Raw genomic sequence first — 15,000 nt, forward strand, 5'->3', positions numbered from 1 at the left:
ACGTGTTTTTTGAGCGCTCCGGATCGACTGCGCAGATAAGTGTTTTTGCATGTTTTGAGCTTGTCTTTTTTATTATAAGGCAGCGGTTGAAATCTTCGTAGCACTTATTTTACGGTACGGCTTTTTCGGGGGCCAGTCACCAGGTATTTATTAGTTAGTGCGGGTGTGTGTGTTTGAATTTTTGTTAATGTTTTTTTCTTTTGCCACCCCGTGGGGGAGGTGCGCGTACATTGAACACGCAAATTTTTGTAGTTGAGCTTAGACTTTCTTTTTTTCGTAGTGCAGGGCTCGAGTTTAGTAATTGTCGAGTATAGAGACAATTGGCGTCAGAAAGACAGGGTTAAAAAGACTGTAAAGTGTTGAGGATGTGGAGTGGGTTTGAAAGTGGACCCAAGAATAGAAGCGGATGGAGAAGAGGCTGACGCGAAGTGTAGGCAATGTGAGGTCGAGGAAAAAATGGAGAAAATGATGGTTGCCTAGAGTGAACTGCTGATGAGAATCACCGAACTCGAGACAGCGTTGCGACAGAGCAAGAGTAAACGAGGGCAATGGGAGAAAGACTGAAGTCAGCCGAGAAAGCACTAGCGAAGCTGAACAAAGAAGCGGCCTACGGAGAGAACAGTAGGGAACCGGCAACCAGAACGGTGGAGAAGGAAGAGCAAGCAAGTTTGGAAAAACAGGTTCAGCCGGTTCAATTGTCACAAGGCCCAGCTTCAGCGAGGTAGTGGTGAGGCAGGGAGGCGACAAAGCAGCCGGCGTCACAGGTGCAAGTAGCCCCCAGGTGCAGGACGCTCCAGCTGAAAAGTCACAGCATGTGATAATCGCCGGGGACTCGAATTTAAATCGATGCAGAGAAGCCATCAAAGAGAGGGTCAGAGGTGACAAGAGGGTTGCTTTAGGGGCGTTCCCAGGACGCAAGCTTGAAGCAGTCATGAGGCAAGCGAGCGCAAAACTCAATACTACAGCTAATAGACGAAACCTCGTGATAATTTCAGGCGGTTTAAACGATGTCTTAAATGAAGATACAGCAGGACTAGCAACCTCACTAGCGAAAGGCGTCGATGAGATGCGCGCCACTTCTCCTAAGGTACAGGTAGTGATATGCACGATACCGGAGATACCGGTGCGTGATAGCAACCTGCAAAGAGCGGTGAGCGTCATAGCAACCTGCAAACCAAAAGATATGGTGGATGAGTCGAGATAAAGGCCTTGAGGTGGTGGAAATAAACAGAGAGGTGCATAGGTGGGGTGGTTTTTAACGAGACAGAATTCACTTCGATGGGCGGCTAGGTCATGAGGTGGATTGGCGACTTGCGGGACGCGCAGCAGATTTTTTGGGGGGCAAGCGAGCCCTTCGGGGTGCAGGATACCTAGTAACGAGGAAAACAACCAGGGAGACTCTTCGACAGGTGGTATGGACAGATACAATTCCAAAGTGGCACCAATATCTAAGATAGGTAGAATCCGGGGCATAAATAGACGTAGCCACGAGCGCCGAGCCAATTCAGACATAGGGTATATTAACATGCAGGGTAGTAGGAACAGGCTGACGTGAAAAGAGATAGAGGAACAGCTAAGGGAAGAGAGGCCGATGGTATACGGTTTTGTAGAAACACATCTCAGGGGCATGGAACAACCTCCGATCAATCCGGACTACGCGTGGGACTATTGTAATAGAACAGAAGGCAGCAAAAAGGGGGGTGGTATTGGGGCATTCAGTCATAAAAGTACAGACCGGCAAAGGGTCAAGCAGGAAAGCAAGGAACATTTATGGCTAAAAGGGAAAGTGGCAGGTCAAATGACACTCCTTGATTTCGTGTACTTGTGGACGGGAGCAAAGGGCAGAGAGGAAAACCAGGAAATGGTAGAGTGTATATCAAAGGACATTCAGGAGTTAGGAAGAGAGTGCGAGTTAATTATACTAGGAGACATGAATGCGCATATAGAAGATATAGATGGGTATACCGACCCGACAGGCAAAATGATCATGGATATGTGTGAAAGGCTTGATTTGATCATTTGAACAGTACCGAGAAGTGTGAAGGGCAAATAACATGGGAGGTAGGAAGGCTGCAGACGACGATAGATTATGCACTGATGTCACATAGGATGTACGATAAGCTCAGGGGAATGCACATAGATGAAGGTGGCTCCAGATGTCTGGGTAGTGATCGCAAACGTATCAAGCTAAGTTTTGGAAGAGCAGTGAAGGGGGGAAGGAGACAAGATGAGCAACTACAGGAAAATTTCTATCCAGAAAGGCAAATTGAAATAGCCACTAAACACATTGAGAAAGTAATCACGGAGGATAATAAGACAGTGTGGACATACACGAATCTAATTAGATTCTTTGAGCTAGAGCTTGCTAAGACGCGTGACAAGTCTCCCCGGAAAAGAAGACACCAACCCAAAAGTTGGTGGGATGAGGAAGTTAAGAGAGCCATAGCAAAACGTCAGGAAGCCTCTAAGGAACACAAACATGCTAAGCAGCGGGCTGAACCGACAGATGATGTTGAAAGAAAATGGGAAATCTTTCTAAGCTGTAGAAGGGATGCATCCCTTCTGATCAATGAAAAGATTAGAAGAAAGGGAGCCCAGTGGCTGGCAGAAGTACATAAAAAAGATAGAGAAGCAGCTGCAAAATTTTGGAACCTTCTAAACTCCCTAAGAAATGAGACGAGCCTAAAGAAGAGTTTTATAACTACAGCCCAAGGTGCTAGGCTAGAGGGGGACGAAGGTATGGAATATATAAGAACAAGGGTGACAGAAAAATTTCAACAAAGAAGTACTTAATGCACCACAATAGACAAGGACGAATCAAGTGGTGCAATGGCTCCATTTTCACAAAGAGAGTGGGAAAGGACTGAGAAAAGGGTTCCTAGTAGTACATCAACAGGCCCAGATGGCATTCCAATTGTGCTGATAAAGACATTAGGTCCGAAGTCTAAGCAGGCTTTGAGAGAGGCAGTTAGCAAAATAATAATCAATGGTGAAGTTCCCGATGGATGGAAACTTAGCAGGATGAGCATGATCTATAAAGGAAAGGGGGACAAAGCTGACATAAACAACTACCGTCCTATAACAGTGACATCAGTGGTCTACAGGCTGGCGATGCAGATTATAAAGGAAAGACTGCAGGCATGGACAGAGGATGAGGGGGTGCTGGGGGAACTGCAGAATAGGTTTCGGAAACACAGGAGGTTGGAAGACAATCTGTTCTCACTGACGCAGTGCATCGAAATAGCAGAAAAGGAACACAGGCCCCTGTGGCTAGCTTTTTTGGATATCAAGGGAGCGTACGATAGCGTGGTTCAAGAGGAATTGTGGGGAATACTGGACACACAAGCGTGGAACATGTAGTCACTAATCTTTTAGAGGGTGTCTATAAAGGTAACAAGGCAGTTATAAAGTGGGAAAAACAGGTATCCAAGTCTGCATAGGTAAAACGGGGCTTAGGCTGGGGTGTTACCTTTATTATTCATGATGTACCTACAAGGATTAGAGGCCAAATTAGAGGGAAGTGGACTGGGCTTCAACCTCTCTTTAGTCAAACAAGGAAAACTCATTGATCAGGCACTACCAGCATTAATGTACGCAGATGATATAGTGCTAATGGCCAACAACAAGGAAGATTTGCAGAAATTAATGGACATATGCGGTAATGAGGGAGATAGGTTAGATTTTAGATTAGGTAAGGAAAAATCAGCAGTCATGATTTTCAATGACAACGAAGGTAGTGAGCTTAGAATACAGGAGGCCACGCTAGAGATAACAGATAAATACAAATATCTGGGCGTATCGATAAGCAAGGGACCGAGTACCTGAGGGAACACAAAATATACGTGACGACTAAAGGTAACAGGAATGCTGCAGTGATGAAAAATAGGGCACTGTGGAATTACAATAGGTATGAAGTTGGGAGAGGAATATGGAAAGGGGTCATAGTTCCTGGGCTGACGTCCGGCAATGCGGTCTTGTGCATGAGATCAGAAGTTCAAGCAAGAATAGAAAAATAAGTAACGTGGAATAGGTAGGCTTGCTTTAGGAGCTCACGGGAATACACCAAATCAGGGATACAAGGTGATATGGGATGGACATCATTTGAGGGCAGGGAAGCTAGCAGCAAGATAAAATTTGAGAAGCGATTGAGAGAAATGGGGGAGGAGCGTTGGGCTAGGAAGGTTTTCAGCTACTTGTACTTGAAGAATGTCGATACAAAATGAAGGAAGCGAACCAGGAAATTGACTCGTATATACTTAGAAAACAGCAGGTGGCCAAACCGAAAAGAACTATCGGTTAAGAAGAAAGTAAAGGAAACGGAGACTGACATGTGGAGAATGGGCATGATTAAGAAGCCCACACTAGAGATCTATCGAACATTTAAGCAGGAAATTGCCAAGGAAAGGATCTATGATAATACTCGGGGTAGTTCTGTACTATTTGAGGCCAAGACGGGAGTACTGCGAAGCAAGACATATCGGGCCAAATACGAAGGCGTAGACACAGTATGCAGTGCGTGTGGAGAGGAAGAAGAAACTGCCGAACACTTGATAATGTTCTCTAAAGGGCTTCACCCTATAGTTCAGATTGATGGCGCAGAGTTATTTAAAGCACTGGGTTTAGGGACAGTGATGGCAAAATAGACTTTAAGTGGGTAGACTTAACTAGAAGGAGGTTATCTGATTGGTGGCTAAAATCAAAGCACGAGTGAAAATTAAACCCTTCACTGCAAAGTACGAATCCTCAAACTCACTTTTTAAAGAAAAAAAATAAATATAATTTTTGGTTCATTAGGTATTACGGCTTGGTGGCGCTAGCCACCGCCCAATCTAAAGGGTACAGCCATATCCATCCATCCATTCATCCGGGACGCTCATCCCACGCCTTAAGAAGCTTTGCACCTAAAAATAGTTGATGATTGTAAGCACTTCGCATTCTACTATGACAGAGCATGAAGCCGTCCCGTTCTCGAATGATATTCAGCTTGTGTGTTTAAAAAGAGCTGTTAGCAATTTTGAGTATTGAGTACTTCGTACTCTACTATGAAAGAGCATAAAGCCGTCCCGTAGGCCTCACATTTGAAAAAGCGAAACAACCCTGTGTTTAGAAAAAGTGTTTAACGATTTAGAGTACTCGGTACTCTTCTATGGGAGAGCTGAAAGCCGTATCGTGGGCCTTACATCACATCAGCAGAAGCTACGAATCCGGACTGGGTCCGTGCAATGGAGCGTATAACTATCCGAATATAAAGTGGTATGATACAAACAATAAACGTTGTAGTACAAGAAGGGGCGAGCGTTTGTGAATGCCTTGAGCCATCGATGGTGTTCCACTAGAAGGACAGAAATAGCAATTACCAGGATACGACGCCAGATCCCCCCACCAAACTTTTACCAATACAGGTGTGATTTACTGCAGTCACCTTCGGGCCTTTATTGCAACGAGAACGAATCAATATTTTAAAATGTATATTGTACGCAAATCAAAGGAAAATATTTCTAGATGAACTCCTCCGTAGGTTGAGGTTAAACTTATTTTAATAACACTTTCTGTTGAGCTGGTTGTAACATGCTTACTGAAAGGACGCATACCATCAAGGAAGAAACATTAAGGTCTGCCCTTTTGTTCTGTTCTTAAAGGGCCACACACCAGGCCCCACACCGAATTTCAGTTAGACAGTAGAAGTTGTTGGGTGTCTGATGAGGAACATTTTCCCACAAAAATTTTTCGAATCGGTTCATCACGAGCGGAGAAAACAGGTTATTTGAAGCGTTGCGAAACGAGGATGAGAGGAGGCGAGCTCGAAACCCTTGCCGCTCCTCCGCGTAGCCTTCGTAAGCCAAATCTCTTCCTCACCTTCTCCGGCATCCAACCAAGAGAGAGAGAAAGAGATTGACTTTATTTAAACATATCCTGAGGAGGCCGAGAAAGGGCCATTCCGGCCCCTAATTCAACCTGGAGGCTCCACTCAGGATGGCGCTGGCAGCCGAAGGCTTGTAGCGATGTCCCGGGCCCTCTGGACCACCTGTAGATGCAGCTTGTATATTGCTCTTGAGGGCTTCCTGCCAAGCCTCTTGGGTATTCAGTTGTGCTGCGCTATGGGTAGGCCACCGCCAGAGCATGTGTTCAAAATTGCAATAGGAATGGTTGCAAAAGGAGCATGTGGGTGGTGTGTCGGGGTCGACTCTGTGTAAGGTGGATGGTGTTATGTACGTACGTGTTTGCAATCTTCTGAGAGTTACAGCTTGTGCTTTGTTAAGTTTGGGTGCGGTGCTGGGAAGGCACGTCTTTGTCCCCGGTAATGTGAAGTGATCTCGTGGTATGTGAGTGCTTTGTCCTGGCTGCAGAGATTCTCGTACCGCTCACTCGTCGAGGGGTCGTTGTCCGTGGCGCGGCGTGTGAGCTCACGTGCCAGGCGGTTGACCTCTTCGTTGGGATTGCAGTGGTGGAGTCCCGGTAACTGTCCCATGTGGGCTGGGAACCAGGATACGTGGATTTGAGCTTTCTCTTCCTTAACAAGGGTTTCTTTGCTCTCGTACTCTCTAATTGCGTTGACGGTGAGTTTTCCTGTGCTTCTAGCTACTAGACCAGCCGCGAACGTTCGTGCCGCCGTCTTAGAGTCTGTGTATATTGTGGAGTAGGCTTGGCAGCTTTGCAAGGCTAGCGCGATCGCAATTTCCTCTGCTTCGTGGACATGGCTTGTTTGGACGGTTGCCGCGTTTATGAGGTTTCCGTCTATATCAACGACCGCTATGGCAAATGCCTCCCAGCCATAGTAGCGGGCGGCATCTACGAATAGCGCATGAGTGTTGTGTTTTTTTTTGCCTTGTTTATGAGCGCCCTCGCTCTGTCCTTCCTTCGACCTTTGTTGAACGTAGGGTGAACGTTGCGGGGGATTGGCTCAACCCTAATGTGTTTCCTCACGTCATTACCAAGTTGTGTTCTTTTCTCTGGTTGAAAAATTGGGCCAATGCCTGCGTCTCGTAGGATGAGATGGCCTGCTTGCGTCAACGACAGGCGTGTCATCTGTGCCGCTCTCTGAGCCTCGAAAATTTCTTCGGCTGTGTTGTGCAGACCAAGTTGCTCGAGTTTCTCGTTGCTCGTGCTATTGGGCAAGCCGAGTGTCGTTTTTAGTCCCTTGCGGAGCACGGAGTCGACCTTTTTGATTTAAGCCTTCGTAAGTTTCAGAAACGGGAACACGTATGCTACGTGACTTACGAGAAAGACGTGATACGCTTTCATGATGTTGTCTTCTAGGAGGCCTGCTCTCTTGTTGGCGATTCTAGCAATGCCTCTTGAAAAATTGTTCGTGCTTTTTTCAAGGCGCTTGAGTGCTTCTTTGTTCTGGCCCTCCTTCGCGCTTAACGTTAGTCCTAGTACTTTGACCGTATATACTTGCGGTATCGTTTGGTTGTTCTCAGCTTTGAGCACTACTTGCTGCTCCTGTTCGCCCGAATTCCGTCGAGGGTGAAAGAGCGTTAGAATAGACTTAGTGGGGGACAGTGCGAGTCCAGTTGGCTTAAGAAATTCTTCAGTTGTAGTCAGTGCTTGTTGAAGGATTCCTTCTAAGGCACCATATGAGTGTGCACATGGGACCCATATGGTAATATCATCCGCGTATATGGCATGGTGCACGGATGGGATTTGAGCGAGCTTCTCCGACAACTTGTGCATCGCCACATTAAAGATTAATGGCGAGAGCACTGACTCTTGTGGGGTGCCGATATTTTCGAGTCGTTCGGGTTCGCCGCATTGCTCTCCTATGCGTATGGTGGCGGTTCGGTTCGCCAGAAAGCCTTTAATGTAGTTGTAGAATTTCTCGCCTAGGTTCATGTGTGATATTTCACCCAGTATGTGTTCATGTTTTACGGTGTCAAAGGCCTTGGCGAGGTCCAGGCCTAATATGGCTTTGGGCGTGTGGAGGAGGCCGTAACATATGTGTTCTCTTAACATCAACATGGCGTCCTGTGTGGACAGTGCCCTGCGGAAGCAAATAATGTTGTGTCGAAAGAGCCCATTGCTCTCAATGTGGTCCGTGATACGGTTGAGTATTGCATGCTCAGCTACTTTTTCAACGCAAGATGTGAGTGATATGGGCCTTAGGTTTTCGATGCTTAGTGGTTTTTCAGGTTTTGAGATGAGCGAAACCTTTGCACTACGCCATTATTTAGGCACGGTACCCGTTTCCCATGCGTCATTTACCTTCTTAGTAATGATTACGATTGCTTTATCGTCTAGATTCCGTAGCAGTTTATTGTCGATTCCATCTGGCCCTGGCGCCGATCTGCCATTGAGTTGTTGTAGAGCGTACCGTATTTCAGCTTCGCTGAATGGTTCGTCTAGCTTTTCTTGCGGTCGACCTCCATATGAGGGATTTTTGTTTTCCCAGGCTACTGATTTGCTTTCCAGTGGGAGATATTTTGGGCCTAGCGTTTTGAGGAGAGCTTGGGATCCACCACTATCCTGGGCGTCCTTGTGCACCAATCGTTCAATTTGCAGCTGGGTGCCGCCTCTGGTGGGTATGTCACTGTCCGCCATAAGGTGTTTGAGCAGCCCCCATTTGCTTCCCTTCCTCATTTTGCCATCTGCTTCGTCACATGTGTTGTTGCACTGCTGGGCGCAGATTGTTTTGCCGTGAGATTCGATTTCGCGGCCAAGGTCCGCGATTTTTGTGCGTAAGTGTCTGTTGAGCTTGTTTTAGATGCGGAAGCATCTTATACTCGCGCCTTGTAGTGCGCCGTCCGCGCCGTCCGCACCGCTTCTCGAACATTTGACAGCTGACGCGCGCGCATGCGCCGTCGCGCCGTCGCCCACCATCTGTGCCGCGCGCGCTTCTCCTTCGAGAACATTCGACAGCTGACAGCGCATGCGCCGTCGCGCCGTCGCCATCTGTGCCGCGCGCGCGCTTCTCCTTCGAGAACATTCGACAGCTGACAGCGCATGCGCCATCGCGCTGTATATATACTCAAGGTCGGCGCTCGCTCGCTCAGTTGCCGCTCGTCCGTTGGTTTGTACGGCGCGTCGACGTCCGAAGTCGCCGTGAAATGAATGCCAACGAATCCGCAAACACAATGATCGACGTCCCTTCGACCAGCGCCGCCCTTTCGCATACGTGTGTGCGTGTTCACTCATTTAACACTCCCTCCTACAACCACGTTAACCAATTTAGCCATCGACCCAAGTAAGTCGCAATTTAACACCCCATTTCACAACCACGTTAACCAATTTAGCCATCGACCCAAGTAAGTCGCACTTTAACACCCCGTTAACCAATAATATGCTCCGCATCCTCCTCAGTGTTCCCCCGAGGGAAGCTGCGGGCAACTTTTTTTACGCCACGCTTCTTTCAGGCCATGCCTTTTCTGCAGCAAACTGGCCAGGTGAGAGTCCATTGCCTGGAAGAATTCATCAGTCTCGACTTCTTTGGTGGCCTCATTCGCTGCCATTTTTAATTCATTTAGGAGAGCTTCATATGATAGTTCTGTATTGCCCTTCTGCTGCCGTATTTTACGGAACTGGTCCCAGTCTGTGATTTTGAATTTTATTGGCGCTTTCGCCTCGTTCTCAATGGTAATTTCTAGGGTGCAGTGGTCACTACCTAGGTCTTCGGCGAGGTTGTCCCAGGTAGCTCTGACGTTCTTGGTGAAGGTTAAATCTGGCATTGTGTCCCGTTGTACCGAATTACCTCTTCTTGAAGGGAGGGCAAGGTTGTTTATCAGCTGCAAGTCCAGCGCATTCGCGCTTTCTGCTAACTTGGTGCCTTTGCCTTCGCATTTAAGTACCCCCATTCGGAAATCCTAGCGTTAAAATCGCCCGCTACTATGAGCGGATTGTCACCCGCCATTTTTACCGCCGAGGTAAGCAGTCTGTTGAAATCTCTTTTCTTATCTGATGGAGAACTGTAAACATTGAGCACGAAGATGCTTCTTTTAACAGCCCTGTGTGGTAAGATTTCCACCAGGACCGTTTCCAGGCCTTTTTGTATACGGGGGCGTCCCTTTCGGTGAACATTATGTCTTTCCGGATGAAGGTAGCCACTCCTCGCGTCTTGTTCTGCTCGGGGTGCAGGGTCGGCCTGGCTACCCTGTACCCCTGTATGCCAATGCTTTTAGTAGTTTTGCTTTCTCAACATTTCTGTAGCAATATTATATGCGGCTTTTTTTTACAGGCTAGCAATAGTTGTGTTAGTGCTGCTTTGCGTTTCTGAAGTCAGTTACAGTTCCACTGCCAGATCTTAATCTCGTTACTCTCAGCAGCCAATTTGGCTTGGTAGCTTGTGTGCGTCGCGGCTCGTTATTTCCGCGAGATTGCGTGCTTTGACTGGTCGGCCTTTAGCTCTAGAAGGTATGCTCGGCACGCTTGCCGTAACCGCTGGTTTGTCCGCGCTTAGGTTCTGAGGAGCACCTGCCCCAGGTGGGTTGGCTGCCATCTTCTCGAGGCTCACGAGCCTCTGGTCAGCTTTGTCAGTGTAAGTCTTAATGGTTTCCATAAACTTGGCAAGCGGGTTCGCCAACGTATCAATTTTGTCGTTGAGCTTAGTTGTCGCAGACTCGACATTTGTCAGTAGGGCTGCTTCTTTTTCTATCGAGACCATCTCGATCTGCTCCGTCGTGTCGCTGTCTACAGCTTTGCGTTTGTGTGTGTTGTGGATCGTTTGTTGTGAGCGTGTTGTCGGTGGTGCCGGTGAGCTCGACAGATTAATTCCGTGGCAACTCTCTATTCTAGCTATTGAGGCCCGGAGCTCTTCAAGCTCCTTCTTGAGGGCCCTGTTTTCTTGTTCAAGCGCTACAATACGAGAATCGGGAGCATGCTCTGGCTGTGCCTTACATTTGGGCTGGCTACTTGTGCTTCGTGATTCACCTGCAACCCTGCTGGCCCAGGAGCCATTGTTCGGCTGCTGCTGCTGCTGCTGCGTGGCTGTTGGTCTCGTTCTCGATCGGGATCTGGAGCACTCCCGAGATGACAGGTGGTTGTCGGATCCCGACAGGGTCAAGGGGCACCCTCCGGAACGAGAGCGGCCTCTGGATCGAAAACGCCTTCTGGATCGGGAACGCCCTCTGCATCGGGATCTCCCCCTGGATGGAGAACGGTGATGGACGCTCGAGGCGTTCTCCCGTCCCGGCACCTGGTTGTGGCAGGGTTCCTTAAACGTGACAGATGTTGGTGCGTCTTGACGTTATTGTGCTTGCCACTCTTGCTTTCTGCGTCTTCTTCTCCTTCTCACTATGTATGGAATGTGGAAGCGTCTTTTGCATTCGCGATCTGTGGTGGGGTGATTGCCATCGCAAAGCTTGCATTTCGGCTCGCAGTGATGCACGCCGTCTTCTTGTAGCGTTTCACCGCAGTTGTGACATTTCTTGCTCGTTGCGTTTGTGTGCCGGCAAACATCGGCGCGATGGCCGACTTCTCCGCACGTTCTTCAAACATCGACTTGTCGCTTGTAGAGCGAGCAGGGAACCATGGCGGTTCCGCATATCACTGCGCTCGGAACGCGCAACCCGTCAAAGGGGATTGCGACGACTTTGGTCTTTTTTAATGCGTCTTGCCTCGATGGCAGTGGGATTTCGGTCGTGCACAATCAGGCGTTTGAGCATTGCGTCGTCAAGGGAGAGGTCAACGTTCTTGATGACGCCCTTGCATGTATTATCGGGCGCGGCCACGTATGCGGCAACTTCGAACGAGCCTTGGTTTGTGTGCAATTTCTGCACGTTCACGTATGATGTGGCATTATTTTGGTACGGCGTAGAAAGAACAATGATGTTTTGCATATTGTTGGGGCAGATCATGTCCTCCTGTGCTTGTTCGTCGGTGATCTGGGCGGCCATGATGACGGCTCTCGCCAGCAGAACGAGGTCGACTCGGGCTACGTCCAATCCAAATCTGGGTCTCATAATTACCCTGATCTGGTCTTTGGGCAGGCGGGGTAGCCTGGAAGCGGATACCACACGGTGTAGTGCCGATTGACCTTTTTAAAGCCCCTGGGGTGCTTCACAGCGGCCAGCTCCTCATCGTCACAGCGATCGTCACAGCGGCCAGCTCCTCGTTCGGCGGAGTCGTCTGTCTTCGGCGTCCCATGGCGGTGGCCCCTCCTGGTCCGTCGAAGATCTCCGCGCTTTCTTCCATTCCCTCCACGGTTACGGTGGAAGGAATTTTCAGTGCCTGGTTGTCGGCTGCGACGTACGGAGGTTGATCCAGTAGCTGCTGCGTCTGGCCGAGCCCTTGGCTACTTGGCTACGTGTAACGGCCGTACTCCTCGCCAACCCCAGGTGTGCTTAGGGTTAGCGGGGACGCTCGCCGCGTCGCAACTTTAAAGTCCAAAAATATGTCTAAGAGTTCACTCACCGCCAAAAATGGCGTCTCCACTGAAACCGCAGAACTTGCTTGTTCGAATAAGCACAAAGCCAAGTGATCTTGGACCAAAGAAACGACCGAAAACATTTAGAAAAGCGGGAGCCGACGTTTCCACGTCCGCGCTCCTCGACGCCACCTAGCGATCCGCGTCCAACCAAGAGGTGACGTGCGCATGACGTGCCCAAACAAGTCCATCCCCCAAGCACGCGAGCACCATTGCTTTGTTGACCAGCAATATTTTGTGGTCTTCTGCCTGTTTCTGCGGGATTGTTCAGAAACGCTGGCCGGTAGAGTAGATGAGCACAATGAGTGCGCGATCGCGTAGGAGCATTCCACGGCGGTCATCTGCTATATGCGCTGACCACGGGGTCACGAACACATGCGAAACGCTGGCACATTAGCCCCGCACCTTGTAGCGTTTCACGGGAAATAATGAAAGAGAAACACGCACAATTTTTTATTGCGTCTGATTATTTATTTCAAGTTTTATTATTGTCTTAAAGCAATAAATACGTAGACTACGCATGTTGTGTTAAATAATTTTGCCAGGTCACGTGGTATACTCCTGACAACGTCAGAGCAGAGTCGTCTTTGTATATGACCAACGTCACTGCATTGCATGTATGTAGGAACATTCATACGTCCTCGTCATGCCCTCATTCTCTACGCGTGCGCCGGCAGAAGGGAGGGGAGCAGCTTTCATCTTAAAACTTGACCCATTTCCGCGGCACGTAGCGTTGCAAAGTTTGGCAGACGTGATCATGAACGCCTCGTCTGCGCATTGCGCTTGTCAGCTCGAAATTGTCAAGCCTGGTGAGTGACCCTTTAAAGGGCCACTCACAAGCTTGAAAACTGCAAAGCTGGTCAAAGAATGCACCGAACGCCATGTGCTGGAGGAAACACGCTGGTGACGCTCCGGGTGCTGGTATTTGAAGAATCTATAAGAAAAAAATGTAAGAGCGTGCATGTACATACGTCAGAGACAGACTGTAAGCAGCGTCGTGGACCGTCCAATGACCTTCCCCCCCCTTTTTTTTCAACGTCTTTTTTCTCTCATCTTTTATCCCCCTTACCCCCTTCCCCAGTACAGGGTAGCCAGCCATTCTGAGAACTGGCTAACCTCCCTGTCCTTACTCTTTCAATCCTCCTCCTCCTCCTCCACTGTTCCAGAGAAATAATAGGTGCTTATATTCTGGAGAAACTGTGAATACAGGGTCTGATAATAAACTTTTGAAAGTTAGCGTCCGGAATCGCGCAATTGTAATGTATGTTGTTAGTGGAAAAACCGGAATGATTGGCACCAAAAGCACTGCCTTTTCTTGAGAATCAGCGTTTTCTTTTAAAATCAAGCCGTTGTGTCCTGGTACCTAAATTAAGTGGACACAAAGAAGGTGCGTGAAAACCAGTATTCTTAAAAGCTTTAGAAGAGGCGCTTCAACAGGTGCAGAGAGAGAAAACACACAGATAATGAGTCAGTGATAATTGCTACTAGTGTATTTGAACTGGGTAACTTATGGAGAGCTAATATTATGGTAATCAATTCAGCTATAAGAACAGGGATAAAATCCAGCAGTCACAAAGAAAAGGACCAGTCAAGTTGAGGGCGTATTATTCCTATGCCAGGTTTTTCCTCAGCTTGTGCTGCATCTGTTGAAATAACCACATTCGTTGGCAGAATATTTAGATGCTCTTGTAACAGTCAATTTGAGATTCCGCGAGCTAATAATTTCGTGTGGTTCAGAAAAACATCGTGATAAACAATGCCTGTGAATTTAGGTTGCATGGCCAAAGGACGCACGTAACAAGTTTTGACACTTAGGGAGTCGAGTAATGTTTGTACACATATGACTTGTGGCTTGCGGAATCTAGGCCAGTGTTCGGAGAGAAATAAATTGGAATGGATATGAAAATTACTTGAGTATACGATTAGACAGTCTATCCTACAACCGTAAGAAAGTCTGCACCCTAAATAGGTTGAATCGGCTTAACAGGTGTGGTGTTCTCGCTTCCAGGTATGATACTGCATTCGCCACATACTTTGGAATGCCTAAGCACAGCCGCAAAGCATCTCGCTCTAATAGAACTAGTGGCCGAACCTGGTATGCTGGCTCACCGAAAAAAAAGAACACAGCCGAATTCTTATACCGGTCGTACGTGCATTTTGTAGAGTTGTTCATTATATATGACTCCGAGATATATTAATGAATCCACTTACGGGATATCTTGCAGCTTGTAAATCAGAGATATTCTCACTGGTTCGTTGACGGAAAAAACCACAATAGCACAATTATTGGTATTAACTATAGACCATCTAGCCACTACTCGAGTTCACTCAAGTACGACTGTGAAATATTGTAAAGGCGATGTATGCCAGCAGCCATAGCAAAAAAAGCATTGTCGTCCACATAAACACACGTCTGCACCCCTGATCGAATAGGAATAGTACACATCAAGATGTTAAATAATGCTGGCGAAAGTACTGATCCCTGGGGCACGCTTCGCGTCTGCTTGTGCTTTCAGGAAGAGGAGCCATCTATAACGCAGTACAACTCCCTTTCTTTTAAAAATTTTGTCACTTATGCTACGATATAAGAAGGGAGTCCACACCTCCACCAATCTTCCTCTTTGTGTTTCTGTCTCAGCCACCCG

The sequence above is a fragment of the Rhipicephalus microplus genome, chromosome 1, assembly GCF_043290135.1.
Source record: "Rhipicephalus microplus isolate Deutch F79 chromosome 1, USDA_Rmic, whole genome shotgun sequence".
NCBI lineage: Eukaryota > Metazoa > Arthropoda > Arachnida > Ixodida > Ixodidae > Rhipicephalus > Rhipicephalus microplus.